The following is a 25,809-nucleotide window of genomic DNA, read 5'->3' as shown; positions in this document are numbered from 1 at the left end:
AGGCCTGTCTGGAACTCCTGACCTCATGATCCGCCTGCCTTGGCCTCCCAAAGTGCTGGGATTACCAGTGTGAGTCACCACGCCCAGCCCACTTTTAATCCTAGATGAAAGTTTCCTTCGAGAGGCAAAGTGGCCAGGTACAGTGGTTTACCCTGCAAGGGAGGCCAAGGAAGGAGGATCGCTTGAGCCCAGTAGCTCGAGACCAGCCTGGGCAACATAGTGAGACCCTGTCTCTACAAAAAATTAAAAATTATCTGGGAGTGGTGGTGCACACCTGTAGTCCCAGCTACTCAGTAGGCTGAGGTGGGAGAATCGCTTGAGCCTGGGAGGTTGAGGCTGCAGTGAGCCACGATCGCGCCACTGCACTCTAGCCTGAGTGACAGGGCAAGACCATGCCCCTCCCCAACCGCCACCCCCAAAAAAGGCTAAGGCACATATCCAAGGCCACAGCTAACAAGTAGCAAAGCCAATATTTGAACCTAGGACTCAGACTTCAAACCCTGTACTCTCTGCCACTGAGGGACAAGGGAGGCCTGGGCAGAGGCAGATGGCTCCTCGGGCCGAGACTCCTACCTTCCAAAAGCCAAAGCAGCACAGACCGGTGGACGCTCAGTGGGAAACGAGAGAATCTGGCCCAGCTGCTCCCATTTTCTTGATGGGGATACTGACAAGCAAGGACGGGGAACTGACCCACCCAGATTTCCCAGGACCAGGTCAGGGAAGTCCCACAGGGAAGTCCCAGTCTTGACATTTTTCTCATCCTCATAGGCTGGCTCTTCCCATGGGTGTTATGCACCTGGCACAGAGTAGCTGCTCAATAAACCTGTAGAATGAGAATGAATGTCTCTCGCTTGCACCAGACTGTAAGCTTTGTTAGAACAAAGATTGTCTTCTGTTCATCTTTTTACTCTCAACACCTTGCACAGAGCCTGCCATGTGGTAGGTGTACACCTCTTCAGTGAATTCCTATTTCGTGCCATTCATTCCCTAAGCTAGCCACCATGTATACAAGGGTGACAGGACACCTTCCTTTCCTCCAAGGAGTGTACAATCTAATGAAGGAGACAAACAAGTAATTGGGCCATTTTAATATAACATGAGCCTTAATATGCAATGGATTCTTATAAATCAACAACAAAAGACCAGCATCTCAATAAGAAACAGTGTGAAAAAGATGTAAATGGGAAATTCACAAAAGAAAATAGTCATTGGGCGTGGTGGCTCATGCCTGTAATCCCAGCACTTTGGGAGGCCGAGGCAGGCAGATCACCTGAGGTCAGGAGTTTGAGACCAGACTGGCCAACATGGTGAAACCCCATCTCTACTAAAAATACAAAAATTAGCTGGGCATGGTGGCGGGTGCCAACTTGGAAGGCTGAAGTGAGATAATTGCTCGAAAACTGGAGGCCGAGGATGCAGGGAGCCTAGATCTCACCACTGCACTCCAGCCTGGGCAACAAGATAGAAACTCCATCTAAAGAAAGAAAAGAAAAGGCTGGGCGCGGTGGCTCACGCCTGTAATTCCAGCACTTTGGGAGGCTGAGGCGGGTGGATCACGAGGTCAAGAGAGCGAGACCATCCTGGTCAACATGGTGAAACCCTGTCTCTACTAAAAATGCAAAAATTAGCTGGGCATGGTGGCGCGTGCCTGTAGTCCTAGCTACTCGGGAGGCTGAGGCAGAATTTCTTGAACCCAGGAGGCGGAGGTTGTGGTGAGCTGAGATTTGCGCCATTGCACTCCAGCCTTGGTAATAAGAGTGAAACTCCATCTCAAAAAATAAATAAATAAATAAATAAATAAATAAAAATAATAAAATAAAAAGAAAGAAAAGAAAGAGAAAGAAAATAGTCACTGGGCACGGTGGCTCAAGCCTGTAATCCCAGCACCTCGCCTGACCTAGCCCACTGATTTTTTTCCTTTTTTTCTTTGGTGAGACAGGGTCTCATTCTGTTGCCCAGGCTGGAGTACAGTGGTGCAATCATGGCTCACTGCAGCCTCAACGTCCTCAGTTCAGGTGATTCTCTTACCTCAGTCTCCCAAGTAGCTGGAATTTTTTTTCTTTTTTCCCTTTTTTTTGAGACGGGGTCTCGCTCTGTCACCCAGGATGGAGTGCAGTGGTGTGATCACGGCTCACTACGGCCTTGTTCTCCCAGGGTCAAGACTTGCCGAGTAGCTGGGACTACAGGTGCATACCACCATGCCTGGCTAATTTTTAATTTTTTTTGTAGAGATGGAGGTCTCACTATGTTGCCCAGGCTGGTCTCAAACTTCTGAACTCAAGCAATCCTCAAGCCTCGGCCTCCCAAAGTTCTGGGATTACATGTGTGAGCCACTGTCCCCAGCCTGATAACATTCTTGATAATGTTCTTTTTTTTTTTTTAATTGTACTTTAAGTTCTGGGGGTACATGTGCAGATCTTGCAGGATTGTTGCATAGGTACACACATGCCATGGTGGTTTGCTGTCTCCATCCCCCCGTCACCTACATCAGGCATTTCTCCCAATGTTATCCCTCCCCAACCTCCCCACCCCTTGCTGTCCCTCCCCTAGCTCCCCGCCCCCCAATAGGCCCCAGTGTGTGATGTTCTCCTCCCTGTGCCCATGTGTTCTCATTGTTCAACACCCGCCTATAAGTGAGAACATGCGGTGTTTGGTTTTCTGCTCTTGTGCCAGTTTGCATAGAATGATGGTTTCCAGATTCATTCACGTCCCTAATGTTCTTTTTTTTTTTTTTGAGACAGCATCTCACCCAGGCTGGAGTGCAGTTCCATGATCTTGGCTCACTGCAACCTCCGCCTCCTGGGTTCAAGTGATTCTCCTGCTTCAGCCTCCCGAGTAGCTGGGATTACAGGCATTCACTACCACATCCAGCTAATTTTTGTATTTTTAGTAGAGACAGGGTTTTGCCATGTTGGCCAGGCTGGTCTCAAACTCCAGACCTCAGGTGATCTGCCTGCCTCAGCCTCCCAAAGTGCTGGAATTACAGGCGTGAGCCACTGTGCCTGGCCGATAATGTTCTTTGATACAGAAAACTTTTTAATTTTTATGAAGTCCAGACACAGAATTACCTTGCAACCTAGCAATTTCCCTCCTAGGTATACACCCAAATTTTTCCAAGCGCAATACAATTGTTTGTTCCAGCAGCTTGAAAACTGGAATGTTTCAGTTTTCAAAACTGAAAAAAATCTCCACACAGAAACACGTATACAAATGTTTATATCAACAGTATTTATCACAGCCAAAAGGTGAAAAAAACCTGAATTGTCCATCAATGGATGAATGGATAAACTGTGACATAGCTATACAATGGAATATTATTCAGCCACAAAAAGGCATGAAACATGTACCGATACATGCTGTAACTCAGATGAACCTCAATGTATACATTAAGTGAGGCCGGGTGACATGGCTCATGCCTGTGATCCCAGCACTTCGGAAGGCTGAAACGAGAGGATCACTGATCGAGACTAGCCTGGGAAACATGGCAAAACCTGGTCTCTGCAAAAAATGCAAAAATTAGCCAGGCATGGCAATGCATGCCTGTAGTTCGCTTGAGGCCCAGGAAGTGGAGATTGCAGTGAGCTGAGATCGTGCCACTGCACTCCGGTCTTGGTGACCCTGTCTCAAGCAAGCAAATAAACAAACAAACAGAACACAACATGTTAAGTGAAAGAAGCCAGACACAAAAGGTCACATAGGTATGATTCCTTTTCTTTATCTTTTTTTTTTTTTTTGAAGTGGAGTCTCGCTCTGTTACCCAGGCTGGAGTGCAGTGGCACAATCTCGGCTCACTGCAACCTCCCCATCCCAGGTTCAAGCGATTCTCCTGCTTCGGCCTCTCAAGTAGCTGGGACTACAGGCGTGTGTCACCATGCCCAGCTAATTTTTTGCATTTTTGGTAGAGACGGGGTTACCATGCCTGGCCTCTGATTCCTTTTCTATGAAATATCCAGAGTAACAAGTGTATAGAGACAGAAAGCAGATGAGTGGTAACCAGAGGATGGGGAGGAGGGAAGGGGGAATGATTCTTTGATGGGTACGAGTGTTTTCCTGAGGGAACAAGAAAGTTTTGAAACTTCAGTGACGTACATGTTTGCACAACATTGTGAATGCACTAAATGCCACTGAATTATACACCTTAAAATAGTTATTTGTATGTTAGGTGAATTTTACCTCAATTCCAAAAAAAAAAAAAGTAAAAAAGATTGGTAATTTTTAAAAAGACAGGTTGAAGAACAATGTAATCCCATAACCCCATTTACATGTTTTAAATTGTAGAGACAGGCTGGCCATGGTGACTCACACCTATAATCCCAGCACTTCAGGAGGCCAAGTTGGGTGGATTGCTTGAGCTCAGGAGTTCAAGACCACCCTGGGCAACATGGTGAAATCTCATCTCTACAAAAAATACAAAAAATTAGCTGACCATGGTGGCACATGTCTGTAGTCCCAGCTACTCGGGAAGCTGAGGTGGGAGGATTGCTTGAGTCCAGGAGGCTGAGGATGCAGTGAGCCAAGATCATGCCGCTGTACTCCGGCTTGGGAGACAGAGTGAGACCTTATCTTAAAACGAAACAAAAACAAACAAATGAAAATGCAGGATGAAGAACGACATAACTTCATGTGCATTTTTTTAAATTGTAGAGAAAGCTGGATGTGGTGGCTCACACCTATAATCCTAGCACTTTGAGAGGCCAACGCAGGATTTCCAGACCAGTCTGGGCAACATAGCAAGACCTTGTCTCTACAAATAATTTTTTAAAAATTAGCTTAGTGTGGTGGCATATGCCTGTGGTCCCAGCTACTTGGGAGGCTCTGCTGGGAGTATCACTTGAGCCCAGGCGGTCAAGGCTGCAGTGAGCCATGATCGCACCGCTGCACTCCAGCCTGTGTGACAGAGTGAGATCCTGTCTCAAGAAATATATAAACAAAATAAATTGTGGATAGTACATATGTGAGAATGCATACATATACATATACATATACATACACATACATATTTAGGTAGTCTTTACTTTCCATAGTAGTGTGGGACTATAAAAATGGCCATGCTGAGGCCAGGCATGGTGACTCACACCTGTAATCCCAGCACTTTGGGAGGCCAAGGTGGGCAGATCATTTGAGGTCAGGAGTTTGAGACCAGGCTGGCCAACATGGTGAAATCCTATCTCTACTAAAATTACCAAACAATTTAGCTGGGTGTGGTGGCAGGCGCCTGTAATCCCATCCCAGCTACTTGGGAGGCTGAGGCAGGAGAACTGCTTGAGCCCAGGAGGCAGAGGTTGCAGTGAGTGGCACTGCACTCCAGTCTGGGTGACAGAGTGAGACTCTGTCTCAAAAAGAAAAAAAATTAAAAATAAATACAAATACAAAAAATTTGCTGGGCATGGTGATGCACACCTGTAATCCCAGCTACATGGGAGGCTGAGGCAGGAGAATCGCTTCAACCTGGCAGGTGGAGGTTGCAGTGAGCAGAGATCACATCACTGCATTCCAGCCTAGGTGACAGAACAAATCTCTGTCTCAAAAAAAAAAGAATAGTCTGAACTCAACAGTGCTGCAGTCTTCCAGTGGTCTAATTTATGATACAGAATAAGCATTTCTTCTATGTTTGTTCTGAAGGCTGAAGTGCCATGGCATGATCTCGGATCACTGCAGCCTCAACCTACAGGGCTCAGGAAATCCTCCCATCTCATTCTCCTGAGTAGCTGAGACAGTAAGTACGAACCACCATGCTTCGCTATTTATTTTTATTTTTTTTTGTAGAGATGGGGATCTCACTATGTTGCTCAGGCTGGTGTTGAACTCCTGGCATCAAGCAATTGTCCTGCCTTAGCCTCCCAAAGCACTGAGATTACAGGTGGGAGCCACCACACCTGGCATCTTCTGTGTCTTAGTGAATACAAGTCATCCTTAGTCATCCTTTGTGCTTTTAGTATTGTGAAATACCTCTGGGAGTTCCTTTTTTTTTTTTTTTTCTCTGAGATAGAGTCTTGCTCTGTCAGCCAGGCTGGAGTGCAGTGGTGCAATCTTGGCTCACTACAACTTCTGCCTCCTGGGTTCAAGGGATTCTCCTGCCTCAGCCTCCCGAGTAGCTGGGATTACAGGCATGCACCACCATGCCAGGCTAATTTTGTATTTTTAGAAGAGAAGAGGGTTTTCCATGTTGGTCAGACTGGTCTCAAACTCCTGACCTCAGGTGATCCACCTGCCTTGGCCTCCCAAAGTGCTAGGATTACAGGCGTGAGCCACTGTGCCTGGCCCAGGGAGTTACTTTAATTTATTAAAGTGAAGTTTTTGCTGATGTTATTTCCTCTGGGTCATCATCTTTTTCTCTAGAACCACCTTCCTCATTTATGTTGGTAAGTTTGCCTGCATGAAGTTTCTCTGGCAGCAGATCTTAAGTTTCCCAAACAGTGAACAGCTACAGAGTTGACATCCCCATAGCTAACTATTTCTTCCATTATTCCATTTAGGATCCATTTGTTTGTTTGTTTTTCGGTTTGGAGATGAGTCTTGTTCTGTCGCCCATGCTGGAATGCAGTGGCGCGATCTCGGTTCACTGGCAGGGTGGTTCACACCTGTAATCCCAGCACTTTGGGAAGCTGAGGTAGGAGGATCACCTGAGGTCAGGAGTTTGAGACCAGCCTGGCCAACATGGTGAAACCCTGTTTCTACTAAAAATACAAAAATTAGCTGGGTGTGGTGGTGGGCGCCTGTAATCTCAGCTATTTGGGAGGCTGAGGCAGGAGAATCGCTTGAACCTGGAAGGCAGAGTTTACTGTAAGCTAAGATTGTGTCACTACTCTCCAGCCTGGGTGACAGAGCAAGACTCCATCTCAAGAAAAAAAAAAATCTGTGGGAGAACTGCTGCAAAGGACGCAGCTCAGGTGCTCTGGCAGCACCGAGGAGGCCCAGCACCACCAGGGCTGTGGACCATTCCCGTGCCCGAGACCCTTCTGGGGGAGTTCCCAGGCATCTAAGATCTGAGGCCTCCCTGCTGCCAGGCCAGGCAGGCCAGGGGCTGAGGGCCAGTGGCCTGTGCCCTCCTCTGACACACACCTCCATCAGCCCAGGCAGCTACTGGCCATTTGCTTGACCTGAAGGCAGTGGATGACCCCTGGGCACCTGGAATGCATCAGTGATGCATTCTAGGGGCTGATGTCAATAACCCAGGGGCTGATGTCAGCTATGCCACTATCCCCCAACTCCCACTGGACCAGCTCTGCCCAGCAGCCTGTGGTAATGCTGGACAAAGTCCAAAGCCTCCTCAGCCTGGCCTATGGAGCTGGCCTGAATCCAGGCTTGGCAGCCTCCACCTTCCCTCTCTTTACTCTTTTTTTAGAGATAGGGTCTTGCTTTGTCACCCAGAAGCCTCAAACTCCTGAGCTCAAGTGATCTTCCTGCCTCAGCCTCCTAAGTAGCTGGAACTATTAGGTGCATGCCACCACCCCTGGCTCTCAAATCCTTTGCTTTTTTTTTTTTTTTTTAAGATATGGGGTCTCCCTATGTTGCCCAGGCTGGTCTTGAACCCATGGGCTCAAGTGATCCTCCCATGTCGGCCTCCTAAAGTGCTGGGATTATAGCTTGGATTACAGGCATGAGCCACTTCGTCCAGTCATCCTCTGTTTTTGTTTTCTGAGACAGAGTCTCTCTCTGTTACCCTGTCACCCAGGCTGGAGTGCAATGGCACAATCTAGGCTCACTGCAACCTCCACCTCCCAGGTTCAAGTGATTCTCCTGCGTCAGTCTCCCGAGTAGCGGGGATTACAGATGCACACCACCATGGCCAGCTAATTTTTTTTTTTTTTTTTTTTTTTTTTTGAGATGGAGTCTCACTCTGTCACCTAGGCTTGAGTGTAATGGCATGATTTTGGCTCACTGCAACTTCCGCCTCCCGGGTTCAAGTGATTCTCCTGCCTCAGCCTTCCAAGTAGCTGGGATTATAGGCACTTATCATCATGCCTGGCTAATTTTTGTATTTCTGTAGAGACAGGGTTTCACCATGTTGGCCAGGCTGGTCTCGAACTCCTGATCACAGGTGATCCGCCTGCCTCAGCCTCCCAAAGTGCTGGGATTACAGGTGGGAGCCGCCACACCCGGCCTGCTTTTGAATAGATGTTGCCCACCTTCACTCAAGTTGTTTCCCCTGCCTGGCATATCCTTCAATCCAAAACCCCTGGCAGGGCTTAGCCCTACCCGTGCCTCCTCTCCGAATCTTCTGTGTCCACCCAGGCCCTTTGCTGAACTCAGAGAGCACCTACCTGTGCCTGATGTCCCCCAACCCCATGCTAAATTCTCTAATCCTCACCACAGCTGATTAGGACGGTATTATTGCCTCTATTTTCCTCAAGAGGAGAACAAGGAAAGCTCACTCCACCTAGAGAGCTCCAGCTGTGATTCAAACACCGGCTTGCCTATTTCCAAAGTCCCAATTCTGTCCCCCAAAATCTTCTCTCAGGAGGTGGGTGCCGCGGCCCCTCGGGGACAGAAGCCATGCCTTGTCCAACTCCTCCTTGCATGGCTGCTTCCAATAGCAGGCAAGGTGACCCTGGCTTCTCAGGCTGGCCCCACGCCACATCACTCAAGTAAATGACAAGATTCGGTTCTGGAGCTTCTCTCTTTTTTTTTTGGAAACAGAGTTTCGCTCTTGTTACCCAGGCTGGAGTGCAATGGCGCGATCTCGGCTCACCGCAACCTCCACCTCCTGGGTTCAGGTAATTCTCCTGCCTCAGCCTCCTGAGTAGCTGGGATTACAGGCACGCGCCACCATGCCCAGCCAATTTTTTTGTATTTTTAGTAGAGATGGGGTTTCACCATGTTGACCAGGATGGTCTCGATCTCTTGACCTCGTGATCCACTCGCCTCGGCCTCCCAAAGTTCAGGGATTACAGGTGTGAGCCACCGCGCCCGGCCCTCAGTTCTGGAGTTTCTCAATAGGGGCACACTTAGAATTGGAGGTAAGTCAGTTCTTCACTGGGGAGAGCTATCCGGAGCCTTGAAGGTTGTTTAGCATCCCTGGGCTTAAAATGCCAGGAGACTCCCAGTTACTGGCACAACACACATCATGGCACCTCTAGAGAAGGGGTACAGGATAGGTGATACTATGCCCGTGAAGACCAGTCTACTACACAAACAACCACAGAAGACCAAAGCTTGGACTTGGATCAGATGATCCCAGCTCCACCATAAACTAGCTACGGGACCTTGATCATGCCAGAGCGTGGAACCTCGGAGGCTCAGCTTTCTCATCTGTACAATGGGGGTGACAAGAATCCACAGAGAGTATACTGTGGGTCCTGGCTCATAGCCACCTGTCAATGACAACAAGTTATTAACTTTTTTTTTTTCGAGACAGTTGTGCTCTATTGCCCAGGCTGGAGTGCAGTGGCACAATCTCGGCTCACTGCAACCTCTGCCTCCCAGATTCAAGTGATTCTTGTGCCTCAGCCTCCCGAATAGCTGGGACCACAGGCATGCGCCACCACGCCCAGCTAATTTTTGCATTTTTGGTAGAGATGGGGTTTTACCATGTTGCCCAGGTTGGTCTTGAACTCCTGAGCTCAAGCAATCCTCCCACCTCAGCCTTCCAAATCTCTGGGATTACAGGCGTGAGCCTCTGCACCTGGCCAACAAGCTATTAACATTTAAACCTACAAGGCTTTCCATAGTAACCAAGCAAAATGAAAAAATCTCTTATATAGTGAATCCTAATTTTTTTTGATAGATAAAAACAATCTCCTGAAGACAAATGTTTGATGACAATCTGTTGAGTCAATGTTTACCTGGAGAGAACGGCCTGTCTGAGGAGATCTAACAATCACAGCACTCACACACAGTCCCCTTGAGCTTAGGAATTGGCAGAGGAGAGAGAAACCACTTCTGGGAGTCCAGACTGCAGGGTTCAGGCTGGAGGGGTTGGTGGAAGACCCTGAGTGAACAAACAGTGGGTATCCTTCCACTTATTCCTCCTGGCACAGGACCCAGGTTCAAAACCACAATCTCACTCAGCTTTGTACATTAAAGGAACCCACAACAGATAGGCAGATAGCCTGGCAGGAACCCTAGAGAAGGTGGCATCAGTTTTATTTTTATTTGTATTTTTGAGACATAGTCTCGCTCAGTTGCCAGGCTGGAGTGCAGTGGCACGATTTTAGCTCCCTGCAACCTCTGACACCCTGGTTCAAGAGATTCTCCTGCTTCAGCCTCCTGAGTAGCTGGGATTATAGGCACGTGCCACCATGCCCAACTAATTGTTGTATTTTTAGTAGAGACAGGATTTCACCATGTTGGCCAGGATAGTCTTGATCTCTTGACTTCGTAATCCACCCGCCAAGGCCTCCCTAAGTGCTGGGATTACAGGTGTGAGCCACCGGGACCTACCAAGAAGGTGGCATCAGTTTATAGGTGGGGAAGTTGAGGCTTAGAGAGGGTAAATGACTTACCCAAAGTCCCAAAAAAGCACCAGAAGGCCTCAGCTGCAAGCCAGGGAATGAGGGCATAGATGAGCGTGTTAGAAATTATGCAGGGAACAGGCAGTGCCATCCAGGAGTGGGATGTGGCCCCAGGTCTGTTCTGGCAGGAGTCGTTACAGTGACTGCCTCGTGGCTGTGAATGCGCCTGTGTTCCTTTATCACCCCTACCTGGATTATAAAATCAGGAACCCTCGTCTTTGGAGCTTGGAGAGGTTAGTTGTGGAGCTTGGGCGTTTGGCACCTAATGGAGGTCTTCTCTGGGAGGAAAGATTCCTGCTGAAGCCAGACTGAATGGGTCTAACTTGCATATTCTCCAATCCTGTCGGTCACCCTCAGTTTCCTAGCGGACCCCGAGGCCGAGTCCAGGCTAAGAGCCCATCTCTGCTTGAGTCTCCAGCCCCATCATTTCTCCTTCCAGACATCCTACAGTTTCCTGTCACATTGAAAGTCCCTTCCTTTCTGACCCCACTGAAGCTAAGCCACGTGTCCCCTCCTGGATGATCCCAAGGCCCTGGGCTTCCAGCCTCAAGACACTCAGGACAGGGGCACTCAGCTCCCAGGACAGGAACTTCATGTTTGACCTGCTCTCCACCAGATCCTCAGCCTCTGGCATCTCACCCAGCACACAGTAGGTCCCCAAAGCATTAGCACAGATGATCCCAGGAAGCTGAAGGAGAGGCCCAGGAACCCAACAGCCTTCCTAGGGAGGGAGGGAGACCTGTAGGAGCCCCCTTCAGGCAACTTTCTTTTTTTTTTTTTCTTTTTTTTTTTTTTTTTTTTTTTGAGACGGAGTTTCGCTCTTGTTACCCAGGCTGGAGTGCAATGGTGCGATCTCGGCTCACCACAACCTCCGCCTCCTGGGTTCAGGCAATTCTCCTGCCTCAGTCTCCTGAGTAGCTGGGATTACAGGCACGCGCCACCATGCCCAGCTAATTTTTTTGTATTTTTAGTAGAGACGGGGTTTCACCATGTTGACCAGGATGGTCTCGATCTCTTGACCTCGTGATCCACCCGCCCTGGCCTCCCAAAGTGCTGGGATTACAGGCGTGAGCCACTGCGCCCAGCCCTTGGGCAACTTTCTTAATCGCTCTGTACCTCACTTACTTATATGTAAAATGAGGCTTATCTGCGTGTAAAGTACAAAGTATAATATGTGGGAACAGTCACAAGATCTGTCATCTTCATAGCACCTATTATGATCTGAAATTAAATTATTTATTGAGTTACTTGTTTTCTGATTTATCTTCCCCTTCTAAAATGTAAGCTCCTGACAACTATCTCCACAATGCCCAGAATAGTGACCGAATGAATGCATAGTTATCAAAAGAATGAATATTACCAGTGACATTTCAACCTCCCTCCCCCCCGCTTTTTTTTTTTTGAGATGGAATCTTGCTCTGTCGCCCAAGTTGGAGTGATCTTGGCTCACTGCAACCTCTGCCTCCTGGGTTCCAGTGAGTCTCCTGCCTCAGCCTCCTGAGTAGCTGGGACTACAGGCACACGCCACCACACCTAGCTAATTTTTATTTTTTAGTAGAGATGGAGTTTCACCATATTGGCCAGGCTGGTCTTGAACTCCTGACCTTGTGATCTGCCCGCCTCAGCCCCCCAAAGTGCTGGGATTACAGGTGTGAGCCACCACCCCCGGCTGATATTTCACCCCCTTTTAGGCTGTTAATTTCCTCCTTATTCACCAAGCCTCAAAAATTGGGCTAAAAATCCTCAGGCTGCAACTGTGGTTCTGGTTGTTCTTCCGTGGAAACACGGAGGCCTATGGAGTACCTGCCAGGCCCACAGTCCACAGGTTGGAGAGGCGCCCAGGCCCTGGACTTTAAGCTTGGGCTCTGACCTTCAACGTTTGCTTTTCACACTACACATCATGTCAATAAATAGTTACTGGACGCCTGTTATGTGCCAGGCCCGAGACGGTTGTTGCATGACTGACAACAAAAAAGCTTCTCAGTTGGGGGGGATAAGCTAGATGATGGGCATTCATGTAAAATCGCCCAGGGCTCAAATTCCAGCTTCTCCACTTCCTGGCTATGATATTGCTAAGTTTCCTAACCTCTCTAAGGTTCTTTTCTCTTCTATTAAAAGGGAAAAATAAGACCTCCCATCAGGAGAGGTGAAACTAGGCATTGGCTTAACATGTGATGGATGGGAGCCGTGACTGTCTTCATCATCTTATTTTTAATGATCTATCTGTGCACATGGTAGTAAATTTCTCGCCCTGGCCCAGGTACCCAGGACCCCTGTTCTCCTGTCCCAGGCAACAGCAATTAACAACTTCTTGTGCATCTTATCAGACAGCTGGCGTGCACACCCGCAGATACTCCCACCCTCACGCGTCCTTCTAGGCAAACGATAGCACCCATCAACGCTGTTTTTTCTGTTCCTCCTTTTTTCACCTAAGGTATCTTAGAAACACCCTACATTAGTGCATATTGAACATTTTCCGTCTTAAATAGCTGCACAATATTCCATTGTATGGATTTTTAAAAATTTGGTTGCCGTTACTGTTATCAGCCAGGGAATTTGCGAGGACCCAGGGGGATCCATGGAGCTGCAGAGCTGGAGTGCGGGGATCCAGTTCCAACCCCAGATCTGCCCAGAATTCGCTGTTGCCTCGGGTGTCATCTCCACTGGCGCGATCGTGGGAGGGGGATTTGGGTGCAGGGAGGACCAGCCCCAGTGTCCGAGCGCGGATCAGCGAGCAGCACGCACAGTTGATTCCCGCGGGCGGCTCAATCATTCTGCGCCCCCACTCCTTTATACTAGCAGCACCAAGCTCATTAAGCACTCTGGCACAACCAAGATCGGAACCGTTAGCAGGCCCTCTCAGTCTCTACACCCAACCTCCGGGCAGTGACGCTCCGACACAGCTACTTACCCCCGCCTGGGCCGTTTCACCCCTTGTTCCCAAGTACACCCGGTAGGTTGCAGTAGTCCCTGTCCCTTTAAGGGGGCCGAGTCCGGGCTCCGCTACTTCCGCCCCGAAGTAACAGGGCGCTGGCGTAGGGGTGAGAACGGGTGAAGGCTCAGACAGATTCCCCTCATAAACATGGCGACGTCCTGGCCGCCGCGTTCGCGCCCGGCGGTGACGTCACTTCCGGGGCGGAGGAGCCTGAGTGGTGCAGTGAGGGACAAACAAAAGGAGGCGCCGGAGCAGCGTTGCGGCCGGCGGCGGGACTAAGCGGCCGGGGCCTAAGGCTGCCTACTGGGCGGCCGGGCGCGGCGAGCCTAGGTGAGTGGATGGGGTGGGGACAAGGGCGCGAGCTGTCACCTCTCGAAACCCACTTACACGCTCCCCCGGCCAGCTGCCCGGCCCCGGGCGCCCGGGGCATCTGGGGCTCTGTCTCGGGGCTGGCCCCCTGGGGGCCTCCCGCGGTGTTCGATCTACCTCCGGACTTCCCCGTGCCCGGGGTCTCCGGGGACCCACCCTCTCCCCGGCTCCGCGGCGCGCGAGCCCCCTCCCAGGCACCCCCGTGCCTCCTTGTGCTCCAGAAACCAGGAGTTTCCGCCTCGGCTCCCCTGTGTCCCCTTGTCATCCCCTGGGTCCCCCCAAATCCTCACCCCTCCACACACACTCTCCCCTTTCTAGAAGTTCCACCTCTGGGCTCTCTCATTGCCATTTCTTTTTCAAAGATTCCCGTAGCTGTCTTCCCGCTGAGTTCCTGGCCCCCCTCCTCTTCCTTTGCACCCCTCCTTCCTCTTGTTCCGGTGGGGACAGTGCCCTGACTTGGGGGCAAGATCCCCGGTTTGGCTCTTGGGGTCTGTCTGGGATGGGATATCTGGGAAGACTGGTCCGGAATTTAAGACCCCAGACCCTGTCCCAGTCCTGTGCATCCAGGTTGGCCCGAGGGCCAGATCCAGTGAGGTCCGGGCCTGGTCCAGCCCTAGGTGAGCTGGAGACTCAGCCAACTGGGCTTCCAGGCTGAAGGGGCATAGCTGGGGTTCTTGGAGTTCAGGATGATTCTGCTGCTTTCGCCGACTGCTTCTTCCCCTTGATCTGGACTGGAGTGAACCGAGGTCTGCCGGTTCTCAGCTGATAAGGATTGTTGCCTTTTTTGGGAAGAAGAGATAGGTCAGGGGTAGCCGCCTCCTGATGGAGACTTGGCTGGAAGGGTGGGTGGTTCCTGGGTGAGCCACACTTCCACTGACTCCTCTTCCCCTGCCCTGCCTCAGGAAGCCTTTCGAGAATGAGGTGTGGAGGGAGAGCGCCTGGTGAGAGGAAGGGAATTGGGGGAGCCCCAAGTTCTCAAGGGTCTTTTCTACCTCTTCTGTTAGTACTCTTAACCCCTGTCAAACTGTATTCTGCCCTTTGGAGCAGACAAACTGGCAGACAGACAGACTGGAGGAAGAGGGAGGAGATCGGCTGTTGCTGGTACTTCCTGTGGAGGGGAAGGGGCACTGGGAGTTTGTTCGGAGCAACTGGGCAGTGCTGATTGCTCAGTCTCACTGATGTTGCTTCCATGAAGGTCAGGTCTTCCTCTAGCTCATGAAGGGAGGCAAGGACAGATGATGACTTGTGCTGGAGGACCGGCTACTGTGGACATGCCAGGGATGAGTGACTGGTCTCTGCTTCCTTGGTTTTCCTGGTCTCAGGGCTTCTTTGGATGGGGTCTGATGCTCCCCACCTTCTAGGGACCATGGGGTACAGCGCAGGGGGTGCAGGAAAGATTTGTGACTTCTCCCCAGAACTTGACTAGATGAGGTGATTCTCCATCCCTTAGGCACACCCACTAGGAAGCCGTTTCCTTTGCAAACTTTGAGTGGACTTTCTGGACTCCAGGGGGTCCTGGGAATCACTCCCGTGAGTCAGAACTCAGGCAAGTGACCAGACCTTGGGTTGCTGCCTGGCTTGGCCTGGACCTTGCCTATAGGAGTTGGAGGGAAATCAGCCTGGTTCCTGACTTTCTCCCCTTAGAGTAGAGGTAATTCCAGGTTTTCACATGGTGAAACTGAGGCACACACTGATGGGCCAAGACTTCTTGGAGATTCAGGTAGGATGGATGTAGGGCTCTAGAGCCCAACATACCATCTCTCTATGCCTTGACTCATTCATTCATTCATTCAGCCATCCTTTAGAAAGTGCCCATCTTGGGCCTGGGGTGGCTGGGAAAACATAGCCCCGGCCTCCTGATAACTGCAGTCTGGGAGGAGAGGCATACTGGAAGACACATAAGTTCTGATATACTGTGGCCACCATATTACAGAGGTAGCCCAGAGGAAGAAGGAATTAGCTCTGGGTGGTTATGTAGGGGGTGGTCAGGGTATGCTTCCTGGAAGAGGAGGGACTAGAATAATCAGTGACAGAGAGGCCAGGGGCTCAAGTTCTGGACCTGGCTCTGCCATGGGCAGGTGATTGGACTGCCAAGCCTCAGTGGGTGCCCCATCCTTGACACGGAGGGTAGAGTGAGGTAGAGATTGGCTTGGATGGCCTCTATGCCTAGATAGTGTAGGTGCCTTACTGCCTAGTCACCACCACCTTGTGTGGAATTGAGGGGTTATTGACTTACCTCTCGTGGTGGCAGACACCGTCTTCCACGTCTGTCCTCCCAGCACAGGGCCTGGAACTCAGTCAGTGTAGTAAACACCCAGTGGTAGAAATGATGGAAACACAGCTGTCCCTCCTAGATCGGTCCAGGTGTCTTTGTGTGCCCTCGCCTTCCTCCTTCCTGGGTAACTCCTGCCGATCCTTTGGCCCTCTCCAGTGGCTGGGCCACTCTCCCGGCTCCTGGCTCCTGATACCTATGTTGTAGTGATCACACCTCTCTCCCCACCTTGACACTCCCACGCACAGTTCTGCACAGAGTGCCTGGCACGTACGGAGTAGATGCTCATTGGAGGCTGGCTGACTGTCAGAGATGATGGGTGGATTTGGTGTTTGAGTTGGAATCTGGGCAGAGGCTGGTCTCTGCTTGTCCCAGCCACCCCACTGTGGCTCATCTCTTGCCACTTCCCCCCTCTGGCTCTGGAGCTAGCCATGCCGAGCCCCAAAGCCTTCTCCGGATGTCATGTCCTCTCTCCTCCAGGTAAACATGTGCTGTTTCTCCTGCCTAGAATGTTTTTTCCAGCTCCTACTCTTAGGAGTCCACTCAGACAACTCCTCCTCCAGAAAGCCTTCTCTGACCCTGCTAGTCTGGGTCTAGTGCTTCTCCTGGCTTCCCTGCAGCAGAGCCCCGCGCTCTCAGACTGTCGCTGCTGACTTGGCACCTCCTCAGTAGACCAGGTTCTGGAGGGAGGTGCTCTGTCAGAACCTTTTTTGTTTGCCGGGCGCGGTGACTCACACCTGTAATCCCAGCACTTTGGGAGGCCGAGGCAGGCAGATTGCTGGAGGTCAGGAGTTTAAGAGCAGCCTGGCCAATGTGGTGAAATCCTGTCTCCACTAAAAAGAAAAAAATTAGCTGGGCCTGGTGGTGCATGCCTGAAATCCCATCTACTCAGGAGGCTGAGGCAGGAGAATCACTTGGACCCGGGAGTTGGAGGTTGCAGTGAATCAGGGTTGCGCCTCTGCACTCCAGCGTGTGACTCTTGTCTCAAAACAATCCTCTTTTGTCACCCCAGAGCCCAGCCAAGGTCCTGGTACCGAGCAGGCTCTCAGCAAGTGCTGGCAGTGCAGCAGGTAACTGCGACAGTCACACATGTGCCTGCTGACGGCAGCTCTTGCTTCCTTGCAGGGAGGCAGCGTCCATGGAGCAAAAGGAATGCCAGGACCCTGCCCAGGCCGATGCGGGCCAGCCTCAGCACCGACAGCCGACGCGCAGATAGCAGAGCCGTCCCTGGGGTAAGGACTGGGCCCCCCTCCTTCCAGGCCAGCTCCAGCTCCGGTCAAGTGCCCTTCCCAGCCTGGGGAGCAAAGGGCAACATCTCTGTTCCCACAGTCCTTTGCTCTTTTTGCTGTAGGTACAGGGCAGAGTGGCAGACAGCAGAATTGCCCTCTTTCTCCTTCTCCCGCTGAGTAATGTCTGCTTGCTGCACTCACTGAATGCTGAGTTGTTTCACTGCAAACCTCTGTTTTGTCTCCCTCACCCCAGATCTTATCAGTCCGGGTTGCTAATGACCACATTTCCCAAAAAGTGTGGACCACGTTTCCCAAGTGTGTTCTGTGAGACACCAGTTTCTTTGGTCACAGAGGTTTGGTAATTCTAGGAAACAAAGACTTCTTGTTATCCTTGCCACAGGACTTATCAGAGCCTTGAACGGATTGAGCTGACCATGATAAGGGAACTAGCGAGTCATGTTTCCCCACACTTATTTGATCACATAGACATCTTTGGGGACTGGGATTTCTTGGCCTGTGCATTGGAAAACAGTTCCCAGAGGAAGGAGAGTGCACTGGTTAGGAACTGCCGTCAGACCTGGGTTTGAGTCTTGGCTGTCATGTGTTTGCTGAGTGACTGTGGGCCAGTCATTGTACCTCTCTGAGTCTTGGTTTCCTCATTCTTTTTTTTTTTTTTTTTTTTTTTTTGAGGTAGAGTCTCGCTTTGTCGCCCAGGCTGGAGTGCGGTGGCGTGATCTTGGCTCATTGCCCCCTCTGCCTCCTGGGTTCAAGCGATTCTCCTGCCTCAGCCTCCCAAGTAGCAGGGACTACAGGTGCCCACCACCACGCCTGGCTAATTTTTGTATTTTTAGTAGAGATGGCGTTTCACCATATTGGCCAGGCTGGTCTCAAACTCCCGAACTCAGGTGATCCACCCGCCTCAGCCTCCCAAAGTGCTGGGATTACAGGTGTGAGCCACTGCGACCGGCCAGTTTCCTCATTCTATAAAAAAGATAATCTTGGCTGGGCATGGTGGTGCACACCTGTAAACCAAGGCGGGCCAATCACCTGAGGTCAGGAGTTGGAGACCAGCCTGACCAACATGGAGAAACCCCAGCTCTACTAAAAATACAAAATTAGCCAGGCATGGTGGTGCGTACCTGTAATCCCAGCTACTCAGGAGGATGAGGCAGGAGAATCACTTAAACCCGGGAGGCGGAGGTTGTGGTGAGCCGAGATTGCATCACTGCACTCCAGCCTGGGCAACAAGAGTAAAACCCAGTCTCAGAAAAAAAAAAAAAAGTTAATCTTAGCACTTACCTCCCTTTAGGACATTTGGAGGATTAAATATGTTGACGTAGAGCAGGCGTTTGGCAGAGCGAATGTCCTAGAAGGCGGTCCCCAGTCCCAGGTGGTGTGTGTATAGACAGCTGTATGATTTGCAAAACACTCAGGTCAGTGATCTCATTTGACCATTCGAGGATGCTTCGGCAGTGGCCATTATCTCTAGTTTACAGATGTGGAAACTGACGATCAGAGTGGCGAAACAACTTGCCCAGACTCATCTGTAAAGAAGGCAAGGACATTCGGCTTGAATCCAGACCCTGGAATCCTGGGCCAGGGTCCTTTGTTCTCTGCCCTGAGGCCTCCCTGCCTTTGCCTCTCCCCTCAGTTGTTTTGTGTGAAGGGAGGCCTGAGTCTCCCAGCCTGGATTTTAAAAGAAATAGTAAATTTTTTTTTGTAATTACCAACATAGTTGCATATTCATCATATGTTTTTATACTTTTGGATATTTCTGGGGGACAGGGTGTCACTCTCTTGCCCAGGCTGGAGTGCAGTGGCACCATCGTGACTCATTGCAGGATCTTCGAGGCTTCAGCGATCCTCCTGCCTCAGCCTCCCAAGTAGCTGGGACTACAGGCGTGCACCACTACACCCAGCTAATATTTATTTATTTATTTATTGTAGAGAGTGAGCCTCTCTACATTGCCCAGGCTGGTCTCAAACTCCTGGGCTCATGAGATCCTCCTACCTGAGCCTCCCAAAGTGCTGGGATTACTGGTGTGAGCCAGGTCTGTTTGGCTTTTTAATGTTATTTAGGAAATGAGTCTCCCCTGATATCCATCTTCAGAGGTGTGAATGGGAAGGGGTACATTCTTCCACATCTGTTATTACTATTTGCTTATTTTTATAAAAATCTGGTCATGTTTGGGTTGCTGATTCTCAGCTTGCTTTTGTTTCATTTAACGATATCCCTTGGATCTCTTTCCCATGCAAGAAGTAGAGAGAGCTGTGTGTGGTCCTGGCAGAATGCGCACCCTCGAGCCCCCGGGCCCCTCCCCATCACACGCTGGGTGTTTTGAGCTGTTTGGGCATTTACAGCAGTGAAGGGAGGTGGGAAATGCCTGGTGTGTGATTGTGTCGACTCTCCTGTTTATGGGACAAGGTCAGCCAACTCCTGGCTCTGCCCTGTAGGAGTTTCCTGTTGGTTTTGAGGAACTCTGTCCCCTGGAGAGGGGAGGCCTGAGCTGTAGTCTTTCATGCTGGGCAGTGCTGAGCAGGAAGCAGCAGGTCCTGCTTGTCACATCATAATTCCTCCTCCTTGCCAGGGATGGTGTGGAGTAAACCGCATGGGCTGGCCTGAGGGGCTTTGGCCTCCACCCGCCATCTGGGTTCGGACACACACACGAATTGAGCTGAGTCAAATTGAGTCTGAGCCATTGTGTTCTCCTGAGTTCAGCCCTTCCTGATCCCTCAGGAACAAACAGACCCTGACTCAGTTACCCTTGCTGTGCCTGGAGGAAGCCTTGGTTGTAGTCCTTTTGGAATGCTCCTTTAAGTTTTACCCCAGACAGTGGGCAGGTGAGGAGCAGGAGGAGGGCCCACCCTGCCCCCTTGGTCCAAAGATGCTCTTTTGGGACATAGCTGACCTCTGGAAGGGTTTGGGCAAGGCGACCGTACAGGCATGGCAGCCTTGTTTTGCAGGGCTGCGAGAGCATCTGGCAGGATCGCGCTGGGAGCGAGGTCTGTGCTGGAGCTCCTGACATGTCACCTGTGCTTTTCAGGTGTACTGTCCTGTCGCTCTCCCTCCCCAATGTCACTTCCTCTGTTCTTTCTCAGGAGTCTCTTTTCTCTCCCACATGCCACATGAGAGCCATGGAGCTGGCCTCTCCTCAGATGGTGCTCTGCTCCCCCTTCCTGCAGTAGCACGTTCACAGCCCGTGGTCATCCTCCGTGCCATGTCTCAGTGCCAGGCGGCGTGCTGGGACACTGAACACATTTGCCCATCTTACCTTCGCCACAGCCTTGTGTCTGAGGTCACTTTACCATTTTTCAGACCAAGACCCAGAGGGACGAAGTCTCTGGCCCAAAGTTATACAATGTACATGTGGCAAAGCCAGGACTTGAACCCAGGTTGGTATGGCTTGGCAGCCGGGGCTCTTTCTATTTCACCCTCCCTTGCTTCCTTTTCTCAAGTTCCCAGGCTTCTGGGGGCCCTCAGAGTCACCTGGGAGCTTGTTTAAAATGCTGTTCCCCTGGGCCCACCACTACAGACCTGCAGAGTCTGCCCTGGAAGGTTGGGCCCAGGAATCTGCACTTTGAAGAAGCTTCCCCAGCAGTTGTGAGGCTGGTGGGCTACAAACCATGCTGAGAAACACTGACCAGAGGCCACTCTTTCGCCTTAGTCCCCGTTGTCTCCTGCAGAACTCATGCCCTCGGTGTGGAAGCAGGGCTGAGCTCCCCACAGGACCAGGGCTGGACAGTTGCTTTTTAGTGGCTTCACTGTGTGTGAGTATGTGTGAGTGTGAGTGTGTGAGTGTGTGTGTGTGAGAGTGTGTGTGAGTGTGTGTATTGGGAAGGCGAGGGGCTTAACCTTCTTCCTTAAGGACGTGCAGGGCCGAGGTTTCTAAAAGGGCTTTTACTCCCGGCCACAAACGTTCCCAGCTGTCTTCCAGATGTGTTTCTATTGCATCTTGCATCTCGCAGCAAGTTCGTCCACATCTAAACGTCTCTTGAGGGCTTAAAACCTCAAAATTAAATTGCTTGCTGCAATCTAAGCCTCACGCCTAGAGCGACATTCCGCCAGAGTAAAAGTGGCTGTAAAATTCCATGGCTTTCACATGCCACCTGGGTGCCCTCAGAGTGCAGCTGCCAACCCCACGCCCTCTGACGGGCAGTAATGACAAACGCACTGACCAGCAGCGGGGGCGGTGAGCGGGAATCCTGGCCCTGCAGGGACACCTCGAATCTCCCAGCTGGCTCCACGGGTCAGGATCCCTGGGGACAGCCCCCTTCCAGCCCAGAGAGTGGAGCACCAGGCAGCTCACCCTCTGTCAGACCCCCCAGTCCCTCTGGCCTGCCTAGGACGTGGCCAGTGCCCGGTCGCCTGGGATCTCAGCAGAAGATGCATCTGCTGCCTCTCTGGGGTGCCGGTGGCCACATTTCATAACCTGTCTAGGAAGGCAGTGCGGGTGTTCATAACAGGTTAAGACCTGCAAACCGTGTGTGGCTGTGACTCCATGTGTAAATATGAGTGTTTGTTGACTGGACGAGGCAGTTCCCACCTGTAATCCCAGCACTTTGGGAGGCTGAGGTGGGAGGATTGCTTGAGCCCAGGAGTTTGAGACCACCCTGGGCAACGTAGCGACCTGTCTCTACAAAAATTTTAAAAAATGGCCAGGCACAGTGGCTCATGGCTGTAATCCCAGCACTTTGGGAGGCTGAAGCGTGTGGATCACAAGGTCAGGAGATCGAGACCATTCTGGCTAACATGGTGAAACCCCATCTCTACTAAAAAAAAACCCAAAAAATTAGCCAAGTGTGGTGGCATGTGCCTGTAGTCCCAGCTACTTGGGAGGCTGAGGCAGGAGAATCGCTTGAACCTGGGGGGTGGAAGTTACAGTGAGCGGAGATTGTGCCACTGCACTCCAGCCTAGGCGACAGAGTGAGACTCTCATCTCAAAAAAAAAAAAAAAAAAATTAGTCTGTGTGCAGTGGCTCACGCCTGTAATCCCAGCACTTTGGGAGGCCAAGGCAGATGGATCACCTGAGGTCAGGAATTCAAAACCAGCCTGGCCAACATAGTGAAGCCCTGTCTCTACTAAAAAATACAAAAATCAGCTGGGTGTGGTGGCACATGCCTGTAATCCCAGCTACTCAGGAGGCTGAGGCAGAAGAATCACTTGAACCTGGGAGATGGAGGTTGCAGTGAGCCCAGATTGTGCCACTGCACTCCAACCTGGGTGACAGAGTGAGACTCCATCTCAAAAAAAAAAAAAAGTAGCCAAATGTGGTAGCATGTGCCTGTAGTTCCAGCTACTTAGAGGCTGAGACTAGAGGATTACTTGAGCCCAAGAGTTCAAGGTTGCAGTGAGCCATGATCGCACCATTGCGCTCCAGCCTGGGCGACAGAGCAAGATCCTGTCTCAAAAAAAATAAAATGGCCTGCCTTCCAGGCCCTTCTGCCCCAGGGTCCAGACCCAACACTGCCTTCTGGCCCTAAACCCAGAGCTGGGCTCCCTTCCAGAGCTTCCTTATAGTGGTACCTGTGAGACCAGAGGCATCTGAGTCTGGCCTGATGGAGTTCCCTGTAGAGTCCCGCATTCCATGTACCCCTAAGGAAAAGAGGGTCTTATCTCAAGAAGTATCTTCAAGGACCTGGGTCCCAGGGGGGTCCAGGAGGCCCACTTGCCTTTGAGGCAGGTTGGCGCAATGGAAAGTCAAGCTTGGGGTGCATCTTCCCAGCCCTTTCTAGCTGTGTGGCCTTGGGCAGGTTACTGAATTTCTCTGGGCCTCAGACATCACACCCATAAAAAACTGATAAATTCTACCATGATAATAACAGCAGCGAACGTTCCAGAGCCTTACTGTGTGACAGGCACTAGTCCAAAAGCTTTACATGGACTGCCTCATTCTGTCCTCGTCACAATCCTCTGAGGAATAGACTCTTCAGCCCATTTTACAGATGAGGAAACCAGAGCCCAGTGAGGTGAAGGGACTTTCCCACGGTCTCATGGTGGTGAGGTGGGTGCCACCTTGCTGGTTTGTATGAAGATTGGGAGATGGGGCAAGGACGCGCTAGGCACTTAGTTGACGTTCAGTAGCTGGGTGCTCCTGCTTCAGCCTAGCAGGCCGAGGGCAGGTCCTGAGGCTGCACCTCCAGCCCTACCTGCTGCCTCTCTGTGCTTGGCTCTGGAGCTGCTGGGGGAAGCCCAGGTGGATGTCCCTCGCCTGTTGCCCTTCTCCCTAGAAGGAGGGCCATGCCCTTGTGAGTTGGCGTGAGGACGAACCTGTTGTTTCTTTTCTTTTTTTTTTTTATTATTTTTTTGTTTTTTAATCACTTAGGCACATAGTCATCAGGTTGAGGACGAAGAGAGCCCAGCCCAGGTGAGAGCAGTTTGGAACTGACCCATGCTCCCCTCCCCCTCCAGCCCTGGCGTGTCCCCTCTTCCTCTCCCCAGGAAGTGAGGGTGTGTCCCAAGGCAGGCAGCACCCCCAGCCGGCAGCCTCTGACTCACCCCAGCTGGGTGTGGGGGCCTCCAGGGCAGTGCCTGCCCTGGGGAGGGTGGAGGCTGTGTGTGCCAGACAAAGCTGAGACCTCTCCTCCCCCTCCAGCTCTGGGACAGAGGAAGCACACGACCCATGGACTGTGCTTGGATTCACAGGCTTGGAACCCTCTGGGGACAGGGCCTGTTGAGAATGGCCCCTTCCCGTTCCCTGGGAGAGCACTGGAGGCCAGCCTTCCCATCCCCGGTACAGGAGGGGTGCCAGCCTCCCGCCTCCCCTCCTGCCTGGGAAGTTTTCCCGGCTCGGCCTTGTTTGTGCTTTCACAAAAGGCTCTCTGTGCCCTGTTTGCCCGCAGCCCGCCTGCCTGCCGCCCAGGTGTGGAAGCCACGCCAAGTCCCCAAGGGCCCACATGGGGTCTGGAGCGTGCTGGGGGTCTCCCTCTGGGACAGATTGGGCAGCTTGTCATTTCTTGACTCCCTTCCCTGTCTGCGAGAAACATCCAGGGGATGAGGACTGGGGCTGAACCTAAGGACTAGCTCTGACAGCAGATGGCCCACTCTGCCACCCTGGGGTCCTGGGAGGGTCTCCAGGTGTTCGAGGTTCTGCGAGTCCCAGGGATCCTGGGGGGTCTCTGAGTGGTCTGGCCCCTGCTCAGAGACAGTGGTGCTTGAGGCTCGGCCCTCACCCAGGTGAGTCCCCACTGAATTCTGGGAAGGTTGTCTGTGATGGCAGGTGGGACTGTGGAATGGCAGTCTCTGTGTGCCGGGGGCTGTATTAACACATGATGCCTTATCTTATTTTTAATTCTTAAGATAACCCATTTCACAGCTGTAACCCATTTTAGGCTGTAATATTTCCATCTTGCAGTTGAAGACACAAAGACTCTGAGGCCCCAGTGAGGCAGTGGTGGGGTTGGCGTTAGAGTTGCCCAATTCCGGGGCTGAGCTCCTCCCTGCTCTGCTGCCAGTAGGTGAAGACCACAAGCTGCTGAGCATGTGTGTTACGGGGTAGGGCAGGGAGGATGGGGCTGACCTGTTTCTAATATATGGATGGCAGCTACTCATAAATTCTTTTTTTTTTTTTTTTGAGATGGAGTCTTGCTCTGTCGCCCAGGCTGGAGTGCAGTGGTGCAGCTTCTGCTCACTGCAACCTCTGCCTCCTGGGTTCAAGCAATTCTCCTGCCTCAGCCTCCCTAGTAGCTGGGACTACAGGCACCTGCCACCATGCCTGGCTAAGTTTTGTATTTTTAGTAGAGATGGGGTTTTACTATATTGGCCAGGCTGGTCTCGAACTCCTGACCTTGTGATCTGCCCACCTTGGCTTCCCAAAGACTGGGATTATGGACATGAGCCACGGCACCTGACCTCATAAATTCTTTTTTTTTTTTGAGACAGAGTTTCACTCTTGTTGCCCAGGCTGGAGTGCAATGGCTGATCTCAGCTCACCGCAACCTCCACTTCCCGGGTTCAAGTGATTCTCCTGCCTCAGCCTCCCTGGTAGTTGGAATTACAGGCATATGCCACCATGCCTGGCTAATTTTCTGTGTTGTTTTTTTTTTTAAGTAGAGATGGGGTTTCTCCATGTTGGTCAGGGTGGTCTCAAACTCCCGAACTCAGGTGATCCGCCCGCCTTGGCCTCCCAAAGTTCTGGGATTACAGGCCTGAGCCACTGCGCCCGACCTATAAATTATTTTATTATCCTGAGAAACCACACAGTGAGGAAGGTCTTCTGATTTATTTCCAAGTAGTTTTTCTACTCATAAACATACTAGATTTAAATAATAGAAGAACATACAATGTAGACAGCCTTCTACAGTCTTACCATGAGTAGACTTAACGCTATATAGTGCTATGTATAGCTTTCTAATTTTTTTCTGTACACATTAATAAGTTTGTTATCGTATAATTTTATTTTTTGAGACAGAGCCTTGCTCTGTCGCCCAGGCGGGAGTATGCAGCGCGGTCTTGGCTCACTGCAATCTATGCCTCCCGGGTTCAAATGATTCTCCTGCCTCTGCCCACCGAGTAGCTATGATTACAGGCATGTGTTACTATGCCTGGCTAA

General features: G+C 51.2%; 2 protein-coding genes across 5 annotated transcripts in view; one reads left to right on the top strand and one right to left on the bottom strand.

Moving 5' to 3' along the window:
• KYAT1 (kynurenine aminotransferase 1) overlaps positions 1-13,531 on the bottom strand; it is a 33,602-nt gene extending 20,071 nt beyond the window's left edge. For all 3 annotated transcript variants that reach the window (XM_012458009.2, XM_012458010.2, XM_064377310.1), the window contains exon 1: positions 13,366-13,531. The gene's annotated coding sequence lies outside the window, so the exon portion shown is untranslated. The remainder of the gene's footprint in view (positions 1-13,365) is intronic.
• A 70-nt stretch (positions 13,532-13,601) lies between these two features.
• LRRC8A (leucine rich repeat containing 8 VRAC subunit A) overlaps positions 13,602-25,809 on the top strand; it is a 37,381-nt gene continuing 25,173 nt past the window's right edge. Inside the window, exons 1-2 of one of the 2 annotated variants that reach the window (XM_012458006.2) lie at positions 13,602-13,719; positions 17,156-17,262. The gene's annotated coding sequence lies outside the window, so the exon portion shown is untranslated. Of the gene's footprint in view, positions 13,720-15,650; positions 16,511-17,155; positions 17,263-25,809 lie in introns of those variants that run through there. The other variant, XM_012458007.3, reaches the window with a different exon arrangement.

The sequence above is a fragment of the Aotus nancymaae genome, unplaced genomic scaffold, assembly GCF_030222135.1.
Source record: "Aotus nancymaae isolate 86718 unplaced genomic scaffold, 86718_ANA_hifiasm-v0.15.2.pri h1tg000003l, whole genome shotgun sequence".
NCBI classification, from domain to species: Eukaryota; Metazoa; Chordata; class Mammalia; order Primates; family Aotidae; genus Aotus; species Aotus nancymaae.
The sequence above is the reverse complement of the archived record's forward strand: the minus strand, read 5'-3'. Positions and strand labels throughout refer to the sequence as shown.